This window comes from Bubalus kerabau, chromosome 13 (genome assembly GCF_029407905.1).
Source record: "Bubalus kerabau isolate K-KA32 ecotype Philippines breed swamp buffalo chromosome 13, PCC_UOA_SB_1v2, whole genome shotgun sequence".
Lineage (NCBI taxonomy): Eukaryota > Metazoa > Chordata > Mammalia > Artiodactyla > Bovidae > Bubalus > Bubalus kerabau.
The window spans coordinates 10720095-10738376 of record NC_073636.1 but is presented as its reverse complement, the minus strand read 5'-3'; the positions used below and the strand labels follow the sequence as shown (position 1 = coordinate 10738376).

The following is an 18282-nucleotide window of genomic DNA, read 5'->3' as shown; positions in this document are numbered from 1 at the left end:
ATATGTTAAATTCTGTTTAATATTCAAGGGCTCCCACTTTGTCTTTCTGCTTTTTGTTAAACTCAATATAAAAGCAATGTGTTTAAAAAAATGTGAAATGGATAGCCAGTGGGAGTTTGATGTGTGATGCAAGGCACCCAGAGCTGGTGCTGTGTGACAGCCTGGAGCCTTGGGGTGGAAAGGGAGGTAGGAACAGGGTTCAGGAGGGAGGGGACACGTGTGCGCCTGTGGCCGGTTCATGTTGATGGCGAGGTATGGCAGAAACCATCACAATACTGTAAAGTAGTTATCCTCCAGTTAAAATGCATGAATTACAAAAAAAAAAACACTTCCCTTGGCAGTACTGTAGAGTATGTGTGCAGTGTGCTAGACTTCAGAAGTTTCCCAAGTACTAATTTCCTACTGGAATTTTTTTTTTCCTGTGTGTCTTAAAGGCTAGGCAGTGATGGGCTGCATTTTTGGCAAGATTCATGGTGAAAAGATGTCAGTAATAGCCTCCATGTTTCATACTTTATGCTTCAAAATACACGTTTCTTTGTGGTCCCATTTTTTTTTGCTGAGTTGGTAGGAAACTTGTGTCATCTGTGGAGGATCAGCCATGTCAGGTTTGAGGTTCAGCCTGGAATTTCACGCTTTGATAGCATCTGTCTGTCCTTACACATGAGAGAAGGTGATTCAGAGATGATTACTGAATCCTGGTTTTTTTTTTAAGATCTGTGGAGGTAAAACTTTCCCAGAGGACTGAGGCCTCCCTTGAATATTGGTGAGGATGATGAGGTTTAGCTGTGTGTCTTTGCAGAACCCTGACTTGGATGGCCTTCACGTGAGGAGGGAGCACCAGGTGACCATTGCACAGGGTTGAAGGGGGAGCTTTTGAAGGCTTGGGATAGCCACTGAGCTACTCGGTCTGAGAGTGGGGTCTGCATCATCTTATGAAAGCTTCCTTGTACCACGTAGGCAGCCTGGCCTGCTCTGGGGACTACAACGCTTATTGCTCACGAGCAGAGTTGAGCTGCGGTCCTCAGTAGCTGTGGATCGTGGTGGTCCCAGAGACATTCTTTCCAGCTCTGAAAAGGGCTGCAGTAAGACTTCTGCATCCAGAATTTCTTTGCTTTCCTCCCGATGATGATGATAGCATCATGTTATTTTAAGGTACTTTCTCAGTGTTTGTTTTGTTGAGAGGTTTTCATGCAGGAAAACTGAGCAAAGACTTCAGTTGCATTTCTTGAGAGTTGGGTGGGAATAAGCTCTGGCAGAGATGAAACTGTTCATCATCGTCTCTTTTGCGCCCGCTTGGAGGTGTCGGGCCGCAGCCCCGGTGTTAAGAAGCCCGATCGTTGGACCGTTCATGGCATGATGTATACTTTCCTCAGCAAATTTAATCCTGAGAGGATTAAAATCTGCTGCACATAAGGAAAAGAGAAATCAAGTCATTAGCTATTTGCAAAGCCATTGGTGTGCGTTGTGCCTTATAGCACAGGAGGCGGTACAGCAGTGAACGCGAAGATGTCAGCCCACCCTTGCTGCCGGCTCTCTCTTTGTCACTGTGCTGGGGGTTTTATGATAGCGCTGCAGAGCTGTCCACACTGAGAGTCACCATGGTGAACCCCTGAGCCTTTTCTGATGCTTTTTATCCTAATGTTATTCTGGACCCTGAAGCTAAATAAATCCTCTTCCAATTCCAGCTCTGTTTTTCATAAATCTCACTATTTTTATCTTTTATTAACTTTTGAGATGAGAAGACTAGCGAGATGTTATGTGCTCAGTGTTGAAAGTTATGAGAAGGGCTCATGATGTTTCAGATTTTTCCCTTCTTTTGACCCGGCAAGCCCTTTTTTAGATCTCTCTACTGGTTTCTGTGTTTTAAACCCGTAGTTGCTTTCTGCTCACGTTTGGTATTTTAAGAGCTGTCTTCATCTCTTATTGGTAGACAGCACCTGAGGGCTGAGGTGAAGAAAAGGGCTACTCAGATGCTTTTGAAAACATTCTTTGGAAACTGACGGGGAAAGAGGTTGCTTTGCGATGAGTTTGTGTCTGTTCAGTTTGTGAACCTTCCTGGTATTTTTGCTGCCTGACTGTTCCTTCATCAGCTCTTGTTCCAGTCAGGCTACGGAGAACCCACTCCAGTCCAGTGGCTTAAAACAACATGCACTGTCCCTCGTGCCTGTGCATATTGGCTGGTCTGGCTGGGCTTGGATTCAGGCTGCGTGTGGGTTCCAGGTCTGTCTCTCACTCTCTGGGACTGGCTGGTTGTCCTATGCGTGATCCATGGTCATGGCCAGTGTAGAAGCAGGCACACCTGGTCTCGCAAGCATATTTCAAGCGTCTGCTCATATCGTGATGGAAGCAAATCTGAACAGAAAGTCAAGCGGGGAGAAGTGTATTTCACCCACAGGGCTGTGGCAAGGGTGTAAGGGTGTAATCTTGCTTTGAGATCCGTGGTTTAATCGACCTGTGCCCCTGATAAAATACGAATCTTCAATTCTGGGACCTTGTTTTTCCACTGCATTTGCTTGTTTCTAGAGATGAGCCCAGTGAGACAGTAGATTCCCAGTATCATCTCCACCATAGCGCTGATTGTTTACTTTGCCAACTTGTCAGTATCGTCCCTTCCAAGCCCTGAATCCTGAACATCCAAGGAGAGACCTTTGGAGAGAAGACTGAGAGTGAAACCGTCTGGGGGACTGAAGGGCGATACAGGATGCTTCAGTGCCTCTTGGCACACTAGGAGCCGGCCTCGTGGCTTTTTCTTTCCTGAGCTCTCAGACGCTCAGAAACTCAGACGCTCAGAGTGACTTTGTCCCCTTCTTTGTGATCTGGTCTGGGGCTTTCCTTGCTGGGGATGAGTGAAGTCTCAGGCGTGTTGAGTGGGGTGAAGAGGGGACGAAAGGTGCTCTGATGAGATGCTGGGTGTTTGAAGCTGGGCAGGTGATGCCGTGGTGATAATTGCACGAGCCTGGGGCTTTGACCTTCCCGCTCCATCTCAGGCTTCAGTTCTCTTCCCGAGTCACTCGTGGGTCGTGACACTTACCCACAGGGTCCTGTCCCCTCATCCCCAGCTTGAAAGTCAGGGTGCATGGCAACCTCTTCCTTGTACCCGGGTCATGAGGCGAGAGGTGATAAAGTGCTTGGGATTAGGATGCAAGTAGCTGATGACAGTGTAAAGTGTGTTGACCTTGAAGAGACATTTCTTAGGAGGGTAGTAATGTGGGCTTTATCATCCTTTGCAGTTCACACTGTATATCCATTCTTTTGCCTGTTAATCTACCTTCCTCATTTTCATTAATCTTCATTTCTAGAAATTAAAGTCTAGACTCCCTTGCTAGTCCCCAGAGGCACTGAGCTCCTTCCCAGTTCCATAGTTGCATCTGCCTTTAGCTCCTGGTCTCCCCCCGCCTGGTCAGATGCCTCGCTGGTCCCTGTCCGCACTGGGTGTTGGGTTCTGGGGGTCTCCCGGCCTTTGCCTGTGCTGCTCCATCATCTCAGAATCCACCATGAAGCTCTTTGTGACCTCTCTTCTCTCCCACTTTTCAGATGGAATGATTTTATCTTCCTCTGGCATCTGTAAAGGCTTTTGGTTCTGTCTCTTTCACAGCATTCATCATAATTGGAGTTTGTGATCTTTGTTTCTCCCTCTAAGCAGGAGCAGGACCTGGGCTCGGACTGTGTCCTTATCATTCTGTGTACCAGCTCCTAGAAACTCAACTGTTTCTCACAGAGCAGGCATACAGTGAAAACTTACTGGTAGTAGTAGTATCAAGGAACTAAAGCAAAATCTTTATATTAATTTGCTAAGACTATCAGACGGAGAAGGCAATGGCACCCCACTCCAGTACTCATGCCAGGAAAATCCCAAGGACAGAGGAGCCTGGTGGGCTGCAGTCCATGGGGTCGCTAAGAGTCGGACACAACTGAGCGACTTCACTTTCACTTTTCACTTTCATGCATTGGAGAAGGAAATGGCAACCCACTCCAGTGTTCTTGCCTGGAGAATCCCAGGGATGGGGGAGCCTGGTGGGCTGCCGTCTCTGGGGTCACACAGAGTCGGACACGACTGAAGCAACTTAGCAGCAGCAGCAGGACTATCAGAACATCACAGACTTGAGGCCTAAGCAGCAGACATTTATTTGCTTGCAGTCCTGGAGGCAAGAAGACCAAGATCAAGGTCTTGCTGGAGTAGGCTTGTCCTGAAGCCTCCCTCTCTCCTTGGCTTGTGAGCACTGCCTGCCCTCTGGGCCTCATGTGGCCTTCTCTCTGTGTGCCTGCGGCCCTGGTCACCCTCTGCGGCCTAATCTCCTTTTCTTGTAAAGACATTGGTCAGATTGGACTGGGGCTCAGCCCCATGGCTTCTTTTTTAACATACTTATCTCTTTAAGGGCTATATCTCCAAAAACAACCACATCCTGAGATACTGGGGCTCCGGGGTTCAGCATTTGAGCTTTTAGGGGGACACATTTCAGTTCGGAACGGCCATGACCTGCACACACCTGCTGAGCTGGCGGGGAAGGCGATGCGCCGTGTTGCGCAGGCAGCAGCCCTGCGCTGGAGCTCCTGCCTGTGCGTTCCATCCTGTTTTCCTTATTCCATTTGAAAGGCTCAGATGCGACTGTGTTCTTCATCCTTGGAAGGAATGTGGCCGCGTTCCTGTTGATTACAGTCCGGTTCGTCCCTTGGGTCAGTTAGGTTTTGCTGCTCCGTGTATGGTTCCTGGACCAGCAGCATCAGTATCGTCCGTGTGCTGGTTGGAAGGGCAGGCGCTCTGTCTCACCGCGGGCTCCAAAGTTGGAACCTGTGTGTTAACAAGACGTCCGGCTGACGTGTCCGCACCTCCCAGTGTGTATTGGACCTGAAAAGCTGGGGCAGGAAAGGTGAGGCCATCCTGGACTCTCTTGCCCTCAGTCCGGGTTTTCCCTTCTGCTCTGACCTGTATTGTGGGGAGCTACCGAGCGGGCTGCCCTGTGCCCAGTGGGCTTTGCTGTGAGGGGTTGGAGGGAGGAACCAGACCTCTCTCATGTCATTTCCTTGAAGAATCCCTGGCGCGGTACTGCCTGGTGATACAGCCCTGACTTCCAGAATCTCCTCCTGACCTGCCCCTCCTCCTGGGGCGGTGCTGGTTTCCTGGCCTTGTCAGCTTGTGGGTGGCCTCACCAGCTCCACCGGCTGCCCAGCTCTGCCATCAGCAGGGTAACCAGCTCCCTGTCTTAAAATCCCCAGGGATGTGAACACCTGGCATTACTGTCTGATGCTGGGCACTGCCAGCTGCTCAGAATCTTCGGCTGCCCCAGTGCGTTTTTCATTCTGGCTGAATTTGTCTTTAGCTGCTATAACTGTTGGCTCTTGGAACTTAATGTCGTGATGAATTGGCTTCTACCAGGCCTGGGGTCGGTGCGTTCCCAGGGCCTTCATGTCAGCCCCTCTCTCCATGGCTTCCACGTGGCATCGGCTGCTTTGTATTTGGGATGGTTTATAAGGGGACTGGCCTGGCGTTGTACGTCTTACTGCTGATGAATTTTTTCAAGTCACGCGGAATCCCTCCATGCATTGACCCCTCACCCCCACCCCCTCTCCCCCCAACCCCACCAGTACGCACCTTTTTAGTTTGTCTGCTCAGGATGCATTTTCGTTTCTCTGTTCTAGCATCTTCTAAATGATTAAAATGGAACTTTCAGAGGTAGTTTTTAATCTGACTTTATTATCTGACTTCCAAATAACGCGTTGAGCTCTGCCCTTTGGAATAAGTCGCAGCCAGCGTGGGCCGTGCGGGCAGCTCTCGGGCGTTGGGCAGCTGGCCTGGCAGAAGGGCCCGTGGCTCTCTCTGTGCAGGTCTGTCCAGGGCCGGGCTGCTGTGCGGATGCTCACAGCCTGGAGGTTATGTTCTGTCGAATCCTGTAGCAGGGGTTATTCTTCCCAGTTCTCAGCAAACAGGGTCCCTTCCTTACTGCAGGCATGTCCTTGGATTATTCTAGCGCGTGACCAGCTTCTGTGCTTTCACAGCCCTGTGAGGGCCATCTGACTGGTTTGGCACAGGGTGTGGGGAGGAAGCAGGTTGCTCACGTGCAGAGGCTGTCCCTGCAGAGGCTTGTCCTTGAAAAGTGGGTGATGTGTTGAATTAAAGTGTCATTTTTTTTTTCCCCTAGGCATTATTTGGAGCTTTTTCTTACGATAATGTTGAATTGAATTGGAGGGTGGTACCTACTTGTATCTACATCATGATGCGTTCCTAACACATGATTTCAGCTTAACTTGTGCCAGTGTCTTAAGATTCCATCTCTGAAGAGGCAGGAGTATCTCACATGTTGACGGAGAAATTTTTCTGTTGTTGTTGTTCTTTCAGAATGTTTTGACTAATAAGAAATAGAGTAAAATGAAATTGGAATCCTTGACTGGCTTTAGATTTTCTGAGTTCAAATTTCTTGGAGAGGCATACTTTAAACCAACTTATTTCCATTTTATGATAGAATCTATCAGCTGAACTTTTGTCTCTGGAAGATTACAGAAACCTATCAAAGAATTTCCTCCTGCTGTCTGCGGTTTTCCATTTCACGGAGGAGATGTGTGCTGGGGAGGGTAATGGATTTGGAGGGAGCGTGGATTCCTGGGGCTGATGCTCGGCAGACTTGACGCCAGCCAGGTCATGGACCTCTGAATTCCTGCTGCACAGGGCCCTGGATATTCTGGTTTCTAGATAACCTACGGACAAACCAGTGGAGAGGTGACATCTTCTGTGGCCGGTGTCTCCATTTGTATCAGTTAAACTTGACCTCTTCCTGGTATAAGAACTGAACCTGGGGGTAGCTCTAGGATAGAATTCTGTTTACAGGCATTGATTTTGCTCAGCTTTCGGATGAAAGAGGAGACAACTCTTTCAGCTATGCATCACCCTCCTTATTAGAAACCATCTGGGGATTTGATGGTTCAAAATTCTGACCTTAGACAGTCACATGTACTGATTCCAACTTTATGAGAGAACTTGTTTGTCTCCCTGCTTCAGTGTGCAGACTGATGTGAATGAGTCTGTGTCTGGACAGAAGTTAACTGTCAGTACCCCTAGTGCAAAGCCCCTTGTCTTTTTGTAGTGCATTCACACATACTGCCTTGCTGGCTGGTTCTCAGTCTGAAGCAAGAGGAAAAAGACATTCAGTTCAATTCAGTTCAGTCGCTCAGTCGTGTCCGACTCTTTGCAACCCCATGAATCGCAGCACGCCAGGCCTCCCTGTCCATCACTAACTCCTGGAGTTCACTGAGACTCACGTCCATCGAGTCAGTGATGCCATCCAGCCATCTCATCCTCTGTCTTTGACTCCATCCCTTCATTCTTTCTGGAGTTATTTCTCCACTGATCTCCAGTAGCATATTGGGCACCTACTGACCTGGGGAGTACCTCTTTCACTATCCTATCATTTTGCCTTTTCATACAGTTCATGGGGTTCTCAAGGTAAGAATACTGAAGTGGTTTGCCATTCCCTTCTCCAGTGGACCACATTCTGTCAGATCTCTCCACCATGACCCGCCTGTCTTGGGTGGCCCCACGGGCATGGCTTAGTTTCATTGAGTTAGACAAGGCTTACTGCTCTTTATATATTAATGGTACGCAGTTGCTAGTTTGTTGACTTCTTTTGTTGTTAATTTCGATCAGACTCTTGTGTTCTCTGCTTTCTAAGGTTCTGCTTTTGCACCTGTTTTTTTAATATAAAAGGCGAAGTAATCAAGTTCATTGTGCTCTGAAACCGGGGTTTGATAATTAATAGAGGAGATGACTGTCGGTGCCTTTGCTCTGGAGGTTGACTGAGGATGTGGCAGAGTCAGAGGCTCAGCGAGCTGTTCCCAGGACCAGCTCTGATGCTGTTAGTAATGCCGATGCTACCTTATTTTCTGTGGCAGTTTTCATCTTGAAGGAGCTGCTCATAAATAAAAGTATTGCAAGTGTATGTAGGTTCTTCCTTTTGAATAACGTTTCTTGGAACAGAAGGCTCAGAAATAAGTCAAATGCGCCCTGTTAAATGTTGGAACCACGTGATAAATTATTTTGAATACATAGGGGATTTTCCTTCTGATGTTTTGCAGTGAGGCATGCACGCTGACGGGCTCTTACTGCATATTTATAGCTGCAGTCAGGGAGGAAAGGATTGCCTTGGTCATATGGAAGTAATGGTTTATGTGCACCTGAGCTCTCTGGAGGTGCTGAACTGTAGGAACTTGGTTTTGTTGGCAGGAAAGCTTAAACAGTGACCATTTCATGGTACAATCAGTTTATTGTTCCTGTCACCCAGAAACAACTTAACTCCCCTTGGAGGAGTCCTTGGAGTTGTGAGTTTGCAGAGGAGCAAGGAGCTGGTCCTCCTCCTGCCTGGCTTGATGCCTGTGTCTGTGCATACCCTAACCTTGGTCCCTTTGACCTTTCTGTGTCTCAGAATCTCTCTGTAAGATGCGCACAGTAATACTACCTGGCATATGAGGTGAGTCCAACGCATAGTCAGTATGGTAAGCATTACAGTAATGTTAGCCAGTTTTTCCTTTATTTTTCTTATTGAGGTACTATTGACATCTAACATTGTATTAGTTTCAAGTGTACAACATAACAGTTCAGTGTTTGTGTGTTTTGCAAAGTGATCACCACAGTAAACATAGTTAACATTCTTCAGCATCATTTCTTTTTTTTTTTTTTCACGTAATGAGAGCCTTTAAGATCTACTCTCTTAGCAACTTTCAAACATGCAAGAGGTTTTATTAACTGTACATTGCATCCCCAGGACTTATTCATCTTATAGCTGAAAGTCTGTACCTTTTGACCACGTTCACTTATTCCACTTCACATTACCACCCTGTGTAAAAAAGTGTGAAAGTGAAAGTCGTTTAGTCATGTTCAACTCTGCGACCCCGTGGACTGTAGCCCGCCAGGCTCCTGTGTCCATGAAATTCTCCAGGCAAGAATACTGGAGTGAGTTGCTATGTCTTCCTCCAAGCATCTTCCCAGCCCAGGGATTGAACCCCGGTCTCCTGCATTGGAGGCAGATTCTTGACTGTCTGAGCCACCACTGGCAGCCACCAAACCACTAATCTGTGAGATCAGGTTTTTGTTTTTTTTGTTTTTTTTCCAGATTTCACATATAGTTCACCATTTTTTTCTTGTTTTATTTTCTCCAAATCCATCTTTTCCAAATCCATATGTAAAACTGGCTTGACAATAATATATGTCTTCTCATTGGCCAGAAAAACCAGAAATTATATATACGCAAACTTTTTTAAAAAGTATAGTTTTATGCAGCTACAATGGGGCATTACTTATAAGGTATTTTATTATGTAGTGTTTTATGTTTGTTTGTTAATTTCAAATAACAGAAAACCCAGTTCCAGACTGGCTTATACTGTAAAAGAGTGGTGGTCGGGTGGTAGGGTGGGGTTTAGGCATGGTTTGATTAGGGCAACGGCTCTGCTTCTCTGGACTGTTCTTGGTTGTGCCTTTTTGGTGTAATGACTTCATCTTTAGCCTCTCGGAATGGCCGGGTGAGAGCAGCGATGATAGCTTTGTACTTACCCACCACACCATCTAAATTCAGAGAGTCTGGGTTCAGAGTCTCCAGCCAAGTTCTGAGGTTTGCACTGATTGAATGATGTATTTGTGAACCAGTCCCTGGGGCCTTGTGCTGACTCGCTTAGGCCTGGATTATCTCTGCCAGTCACTCTGATAAAGAGAATGGGTTGCGCGGGTTGGTCGAGGTGAACCAGGGCCCACCTTTGCGCTGGGGTGAGGTTACGGTGGCTGCTGTGCACTGTTGGAGCAGGGGGTACCGGTGGATCCTGGTGATGCCATCCATGTTTCCACTGGAGACGCAGAACCTGGTCACTTATACTGTGAAATATACATTGTGAAATACATGCAGGGCAAATAGAAGATGTAATGTAGTGAAGTATTCTTTTACTTCTTGAAAAGTGAAAGTGTCAAATCGCTCAGTCATGTTTGATTCTCTGTGACCCAGTGGACTGTAGCCTGCCATGCTCCTCTGTCTATGGAATTCTCTAGGCAAGAATATTGGAGTGAGTAGCCATCCCCTTCTCCAGGGCATCTTCCTGACCCAGGGATTTGAACCGTCTGAACTTCAGAGAAAATATTTTCAGCCACTTCCTTTCTGACTCAGAAGTCCCGTGTCCGGCCAGGAGACTGTGGAAGGCCCCTGAGTATCTGTACCCTCGTGGGAACATTCCACGCAGGAGAAGTCAGTCTTCTCTGGTGTTAGAATTGAACGGTGGCACACAGTGGATTCCATGTGTTTAAGCACATTTCCCTTCCTTTTCTAGACTGATTATGTGATTTTAAAAAGAGCTCTAAATGAGCGCCTGTTCTCTTCTTTGGCTTTTTGCATGTGGTTTTAAATTTGGCTTCATTTCCCGTCAACCCCTTTAACTTGATGTTTCCCAGCCCAGCCTGCCTAGCAACCGTTGCTATGAGCAGCGAGTTGGCACTGCCCTCCATCTGGAGCACAACGGCAGGTTTTAGGAGATTACTGTTCCTTAGCACCTGGGTTGATTTTGCCTTTGCATCATCTAAGGATGACCATCGTTTCTCCAAACTCCAGGCGCTAGAGTTCCAAGTCTCTTAGCAGAAGTGCTGGTTTTAGAAAGTATGTGTCTGTAAGACAGGATCATTAGCCATGGGCAGATACTGAAAAACAAATACGGACCTAGGTTGTGTGTGAATATTTATTACCAGGATATTCTGATACTTGCAAGGGGGGAGGTGGTTATAGATTTGTACTGTCTTTTATAATACTTTATATTAATAACATTGGCTTTACCAGCTAAGAACAGCCTTCCCGAGAAGTTGTCTGAGGGTCATACATGATAGGAGTGATTTCCTAACAGCTGTGATTTCTCCTTGGAAGACAAGCAACATGAACATCACCGAAGATGCTCATTTTCTTCTAGATCAAATCTACTCTGTATCAGTGTATTCTATTTAGGCTTTCCTGTCCTTGCTATTAAAGTAAAAATTACACTGGCATTTCCAGAGGATTAAGGGACTGAAATGAAACCACAGAACTTGCTATGATGCTGTTTCAGTCGCCAAGTCCAGTTTCTTATCCAAAGCAACATAAGTACCAGTTATTCCATACTTCATACCAGTTGATTTTCCATAGGGAAGTGTTTTCAGCTCAGAATCTCTTGGGGACCTTTTTAAAAGACCATTTTCTGGGCTCTCCAGTGTCATGGAATGAGAGTTGTGGGGGATGATACCTCCAAATCTCTTTTTTTAAACAGTAGCCTGGAGCCTCACAGGAGTTGGGACCCACAGGTCTAGAAAACACATCTTGATATGTTTATCATATGGGCGAAGGCTCCCAGAAGAAAGTGGCCCATGTCACTTCTTGCAGAGTTTTATAGTCCCCAAATTGCACACTCATGCAAGTGTTTGGAGATGTTGGGTGATGGCATTTGAAAAGACATTTTTCACCTGAGTAGATTATTTTTCGTTAAATAAGGTGATCTGTTCACAGGACCTTTTTAAAAAACCTCACACAGGCGTTTGAATTTATTTTTTAATTGAGATTCAACATACACAAAGTATGTACATTTGAAATGTGTGCCTTGTTGAACTTATAAAAAGGCGCATGTCTGAAGCATCCAGCTCATGCGTTTTCATCTGTGTGTGTGTCTCCCTCTAACCCACACCCAGGTCAAGATGCAGACTATTTCCTGCTCCCAGGGGTTCCCTCTTGTCCCTCCCTGGTCCTTCTTGTCCTCATCTTCCAGAGGTGTTCAGACAACTCTTAGGTAGAGGAATGTTGGCTGTCCCTGAGCTTCCTGTAGCATATTCTGTGTTTGTTTCTGTCTTCTTTCATGCAGGCTGTTGTCTTTAAGATTCATCCATGCTTTGTTTAGCAGTAGTTTCTACTGTATTATGTGACTGTACTGCACTCTATTCATTCTCCTGTTGGTTAGCTCCATTTGGGTGGTTAGCTCCAGTGTTTTGGTTATTATCTAGAAGCGTACGGAAACGTGTTTTGTTGGGTGTGTACATTCAGCAGGCCCCCCCCCCCCCTTTTCTGGCTTCCAAACCTGGTAAGAATTTGGCTACGTATACATCTGGCCAGTATTGATGGAGAAGGCAGTGGCACCCCACTCCAGTACTCTTGCCTGGAGAATCCCAGGGATGGGGGAGCCTGGTAGGCTGCCATCTGTGGGGTCACACAAAGTCGGACACGACTGAAGCGACTTAGCAGCAGCAGCAGCAGCAGTATTGATGATCAGAGTGCCCCCGATCCAAAGGTCCCTTATCTCTATCCAGGTGACTCTCAGCGTGGTCTGGGCCACAGAGCAGAGGACCCCCTGCCCCAGTGGGTCAGGTCTGGACCCAGCAGGAGCATCTCCCCCACCCCTGATCCTCCAGCAACAGATGTTTGCCTTTAGTCTGTGTGGGTTCCTCATGTAATATTTGTTTTTTTCTGTTATCATCTGAATATAGTCTAACTGGGCGGGTAACACAAATTCTAATTTCTGTAGATTTTTAGAATGATAATTTTGAAGGTCTTCAGTGAGTTGAATACATTCTTTGTGGATTTTTTTTTTTTTTCCTGCAAGTCCTCTTTTCTCACAGCTAGATATTTGATGATTTGTTTTCTATAAAGCTATAATATTATGGTATGTCTGGTTTTCCTTTGCTCAACTCTGAGGTCCAGAAGGTAGAGACATGTTTAAATTGTTTTTGGACTCTCTTAAATTGCCTTGCATTTAATATTAATAATGATAATATTAATAGGGATAATAGTGGGTAATATTTACTGCACTCTTATTGTGTGCCAGGCATTGTTCTAAGCCAGCACTGTTTAATAGAAATGTGATGCAAGCCACATATGGGAGTTTAAATTTTCTAATAGCCACATTTAAAAAGAAACAGCTGAAATTGATTTTAACAGTGCATCTTATTTAACCTGTTATATAAAAAACTTACCACTTGACATATAATAAATATAAAAATTATTAATGAGTAATATAATTTTTATAATAAGTCTTTAACATGATGTAAATTTGCAGTACCTTTGCATTTGTAGTACCTCTCAACTCAGTGTGAAATTTACATTGGATGCGCTTGATCTGTATTTTGATTTTATGAAATTTACAGTTGAAAAGTAGATTTTCATTGCAAACTGTGTTCCAAACATATTTAAAATTTTTCCAGTTGCTCAGCTGAGCACAGCTTAAAACTTAAACCCGTGAGTCGTTAGCTGCGTCTCGAATGTTTGATGGCCACACAGATGCATGACTTTAAATATTGTTTGTATTAAGTTGTTCTTCTCTGCTCAGCAACCTTGTGCAAGGTGGAAGAGTATTTATTTTCTCACTTTGCAGGCAAGGAAACTGAGGCCCAGAGGTACTCAGTTAAGGAAGGAGTAGATGAGGTCGGAATTTGAACCCTGTCTCAAAGTTGGCTCGCGACACCATTCTGCTGTCTGGTTCTTAATTGTTTCAAACTGACCTTTTAATTCCCATGTTCTAATTTATTGCCTTTTGTGTGTGTGTGTCTTTCTCTGACCTTTGTCTTTTTTATGTTTTAAAGATTGATGGAAAAAAGTTGTCTGAAAAAGGGATACTTTATTTGCCGTGAATTTGGTTATTCATCGGTGTTTTAAAAACCAACACAGGTAATGGCCACTGTTTCAGCAGCATCTGCTCTGTTATCTCCATAAATGTCAAGACAAGATTTGCTTTCTCTGAAATAATGGCTCAGGTTTCCTTTTGTGTTGTGTAATGCCCTGTCTTTAATCAGGACTCTGATGTTTTTTATTTCTACCACCGTTGGGCGTAGTCATTTCTTCTGCCTTGGCTCTCTTCTAGTCTTTTTCTATAAAACAGTCATGATTATTTCTCTGGGTATCATTTTTTTTTCCTGATGTGTTATTTGCATTTGTTCTTATGTTAATGACTTCTCTGAGCATCTTTCAGATTCTTCTTTGAACTGTATTCAACCAGCTGGGTGTTCTTGTCTCCCTTTGTAGGTAATATTTTACTATATATGAGACTTGCTTTTATACAAGTGTTCTATTGCTCTTCACTGCAGTGGTGGTTTGTTTATAAAACAGAGATCTGAAATGTGCTCTTTGCAAGGAAAAGTAGTCCAGACATGCAAAGTGTTCTCTTTTTAAGTGCAGCATAGGAGGAAGGGAAGTGTGGGGGTTCAGTGGTAGTCTTGCTGTATTTCACCCCAGTCAGCGTGCTGTGTTCCCCGTTTCTGCAGGACTGTCTTCTCCTCCTCTCTCTCTGAGGTCCCTTCTGCTGTGGGTATTGTGTGCACCTGTCGCCTTTCACTGCTTATCTCATTTGAATGAAATGGACAACAGCTGTGTCCTTTCTTGAGCTCTTACCCATTCAGGGTGGTTGCTCAATTCATTCTTTTGAAATATCTTGACCATTTTATAATTAGTTGTCTTAATTGAGGTGACAATTGAGGTGACCCAGCTTTTACGCTTGGATTTATCCTTAACTAGTTCTCGGACTTTGAGCAAATTATTCTGTCTGGGTCTCTCTCTGTTTTTTTCAGCATGACCAGGTGGGTGGTGAGATGAGCTCTCAGGATTCCTTCTGTTTAAGAAGGATGTGGGTTCTTTCTCAGGAGGCTGCATGGAATTTTCCCTGTGGGTCGCCTGTCCTGGGTATGGGCCCCTTCCCCGTTTCTCTGTCTTCAGGGGTCCCCGATGGTTTCGTCGTGCTCCACTTGCTGTGGCAGTTCTTTTGTTTTGGGCCACTCTTCCTTTGTGAATGTACCCTGGGAGCTGTTCTCAGTCTGGGCGTTTATGTGTCACATGTGTGTGCACAATGCACAAACGGTGAGTGTCCTGCCTGATGGATTTGCACGGACTGAAGGCACCCATGCAGCCCGTGTCTGGGTGAAGAAGCAGAACGTGCTCAGCCCCTGGGTGTCCCGACCATGCCCCCTTCTAGTCATCACTCCCCTCAAGAAAGATGTCTGGCTTGATTTGAGAGAAGAGTGTTGAAACATGTATATTACCGTATGTAAAATAGATGACCAGAGCAAGTTCCATGCATGAAGCAGGACACCCAAAGCCTGTGCTCTGGGATAAGCCAGAGGGAGGGATAGGGTGAGGAGGGAGGTGGGAGGGGGCTTCAGGAATGGGGGGGATACGTGTACCTGTGGCCAATTCATGTTGAGGTATGGCAGAAACCACCACTGTAGTGTAAAGTAATTAGCCTCCAATTAAAATTAATTAAAAAAATAAAAACACAGTTTGGTTTATCCTGCTTTTAAACTTTATGTGTAAGGAACCATACAGAACATAGTTTTTGTTTTTTTTTGTACTGGCTTTATTTGCTCTGCATTATGTTTGTGAGATCCATCTCTTTTTTGCAATGTTGCGTTTATTTTCATTGTTGTATAATATTATATAATGTGTAACATGGCTATATCACAGATTATTCATTATCTCTTTGAATTTGGGTTGTTTCCTGGCTTGGGCTGTTAGGAATAGTGCTGCTGTGAACCTTCTTGTCCGTGCCGTGAACGAAGGTATACATTTCTCTTGGGTGTCTGCCTAGGAGAAGAATTGCTGGGTTGTAGAGCAGGTGTCTGCTCCTCTTTAGTAGGTAGTGAAAATAGTTTTCCAAAGTTGTTGTACCATTTACACTCCTGCCTGTCATGTGTGAGAGGGCCAGTTGTCTCACCTCCTCCCCAACATTTGCTGTTTTCTATCTTTTGGGGCCATTTTCATTAGTGTGCAGTGGTATCACGTGCTGGTTCTATTTTGAATTTCCTGATGATGGTATTAAAAATTAAAACAAACTTATCATCATTTTTAATTAGCTTCATTTCTCAGATGCCTTTGCCTTAGACCTCGTCATCAAGTGCATTGTCCTGGCGTTTTCTGTCCTCCATCGCCGGGCACTGCTCCAGCCTTCTCCAGCTCCCCTCACCGGTTTGTCCATAAACTAGCTCTTCACTGCCTCCCACCACCCTCCCACACCCCGCAGTCCTGGAGAGCTGTCACTCATTCGGACAGCAGCTCTTCACAAATGCCCATTGAGGGGAGCTCCCTCCTGAGATACTGGGGGGATACCAGTGCAATGATCTGGAACCAACCCAAATCTTGCCGGGAGCGGCGGGGGTGGGGGGGGTCTTCCAGATGCAACTCACCAAATTTCCCTGTCTTTGTGGAGTTTGACTGCCCTTCCTTCTGGTCTCCCCACCCCCACAGGTCACTTTACCTGCTCTTCTAAGATAGAACTGTTACTTTTAGCTAGGTCAGCATTCTTTCTGAAAAGTTAGAGTAATAAACATAATTGTAGTTGGAAACTCCAGACAGATTTTAAATCAGTTACATCCTCATCCTCATCTTAGCGTTTTCAGTAAACATTCCCTGTACACTAAAGAAAGATCTCAGTTTTTCTGGTGGCAAAACGTCACTTGACCAGAATGTTTGTGAACATCCTGGTTTAGTGACAAAGCCCACTTGAATTATGTGAGTTATGAAAAGCTTAATTAAAAGGATTCAGCATTCCTTATGGTTTAGAATATACAAGGCCTCAGTGAATGCTCAGTCTCTGTGGGGTCTCTGGGTCCTGGTGTGCCGAAGGTTTTTTTTGAGGCCTTCAAGCGTCTCTGGCGGGTATGGAGTTAGATTCTAAACGAGATTTCGCCTCTCCTACCATCTTGCTGAGGCTTCTCCTTTGCCCTTGGATGTGGGGTATCTTTTTTGGTGGGATCCAACATTCTCCTGTCGATGGTTGCTCAGCAGTGAGTTGTAAGGTTGAAGTTCTCGCAGGAGAAGATGAGCGCATGTCCTTCTTCTCTGCCGTCTTTTCTCTCCAGGAAACAGCAAATGTTGGGGAGGAGGCGTGAATGCAGTTTAATATGTCTTTGATCAAGCTCAAGCTGTTGTCGGTGTTTAGTTGCTAACTTGTGTCCGACTCTTTGCCACCCCATGGACTGCAGCCCTCCAGGCTCTTCTGTCATGGGATTCTCCAGGCAAGAATACTGAAGTGGGTTGCTATTTCGTTCTCCAGGGGAATCTTCCCAACCCAGGTATCGAAGCCATGTCTCCTGCGTTGGCAAGTGGAGTCTTTACCGCTGAGCCAGCAGGGAGATACCTTTATATACTGCACAGTGATTTCACTCCAAATCTCCTTTGTTGAGTCTTAGTTTGTCCTGAATTTCTTAAAGTGCTGTGTCATTGCCTGTGATTTAACTAATTAAAAAAAAAATTCTCCTAGATTGTAAAGATCATCTTGTTCATAGAGCACAGAATATAGCACAAACAACCCAAGAAAGAATTTCGGTGAAACTCTTCCCTCATCCCACAAAAGAAAAACTTTTTATTTTAATGAGGAATTTGAAGCCACGAGAAATTAAATGAGTTGGTTTTGATGTTCTAGAGTTAGAAGCAGGGCTAGACTGGGTTTTTTCCTCCTAATCCAGTGCTGCTTAATTATATCTTACTTATCTTTTTAAATGGTTTCCAAATGCCTAGATTCTTAATTCCAAAGTGGTGCTTTACTTTGATAAAGAGACTATGGCTGGCCCACATCTTTTAGAATAATTTTAATATGTAAAATCTGGAGACAAGATTTAGCCCATGGCATATTTAAATCAGCAAGCCATCCTATAATGGGCTTCATCTGCATTTAAATTATTCTCCTTCAGAGATTTTTGAAGTTGGTTTTGAATAAATGGTTTGTATTATATTATTGTTATATTAAGCTGGAGTGCTTTTTGGTTAATTTTAAGAGGAGTCTTTTAATGTCTTCAAAATCTCCTAACTTCCCAGTCTGCTATTGGTAAATAAAGTTATGTTTGCATTTAAATCAAAAAAATTGGAGAACAGAGTGATTTCTTCCCCTCAAACAATTGTGTCTTCTCAATGGGTTAATATTATGAGATACTTTAAATTGGGGGTTAGAAGACAATTGAAAATCAGCAATTCCAGTTATGGAAAAAGCGATATATTTTTGAATTACACATACTCTGATTTTATAGTAGGCGGTTATCGTTATAGTAATTGGAAGGCATAGGGTGCTCCACAGTGTATTTCAGTTTCTTAGCACTAGATGTCGCTAGAGATAGGAAGAACCAGCTCTCCTCCCGTCTTTAATTCCAGGGTCTGATAGAGAAAGGACTCGGCAGGTATTGCTAAGTGGACTGGCGCCTATTTACTGGTTTCTGGATAGAGTCTGAGCGAGGTAAATTGTGAAGAGTTGAGTAGAAGGAACGTCTTTTTGCAGCCTCCTTTGGAATCGATGCTGAAAGATGTAAATATGAACCCTCACATATTTGGAGGT

The 18282-nt window shown here is 44.9% G+C and overlaps 1 protein-coding gene across 11 annotated transcripts in view; it reads left to right on the top strand.

Moving 5' to 3' along the window:
* The window catches only part of KIF16B (kinesin family member 16B), a 301609-nt gene that overhangs the window by 76305 nt on the left and 207022 nt on the right, over positions 1-18282 (top strand). The window lies entirely within an intron of this gene.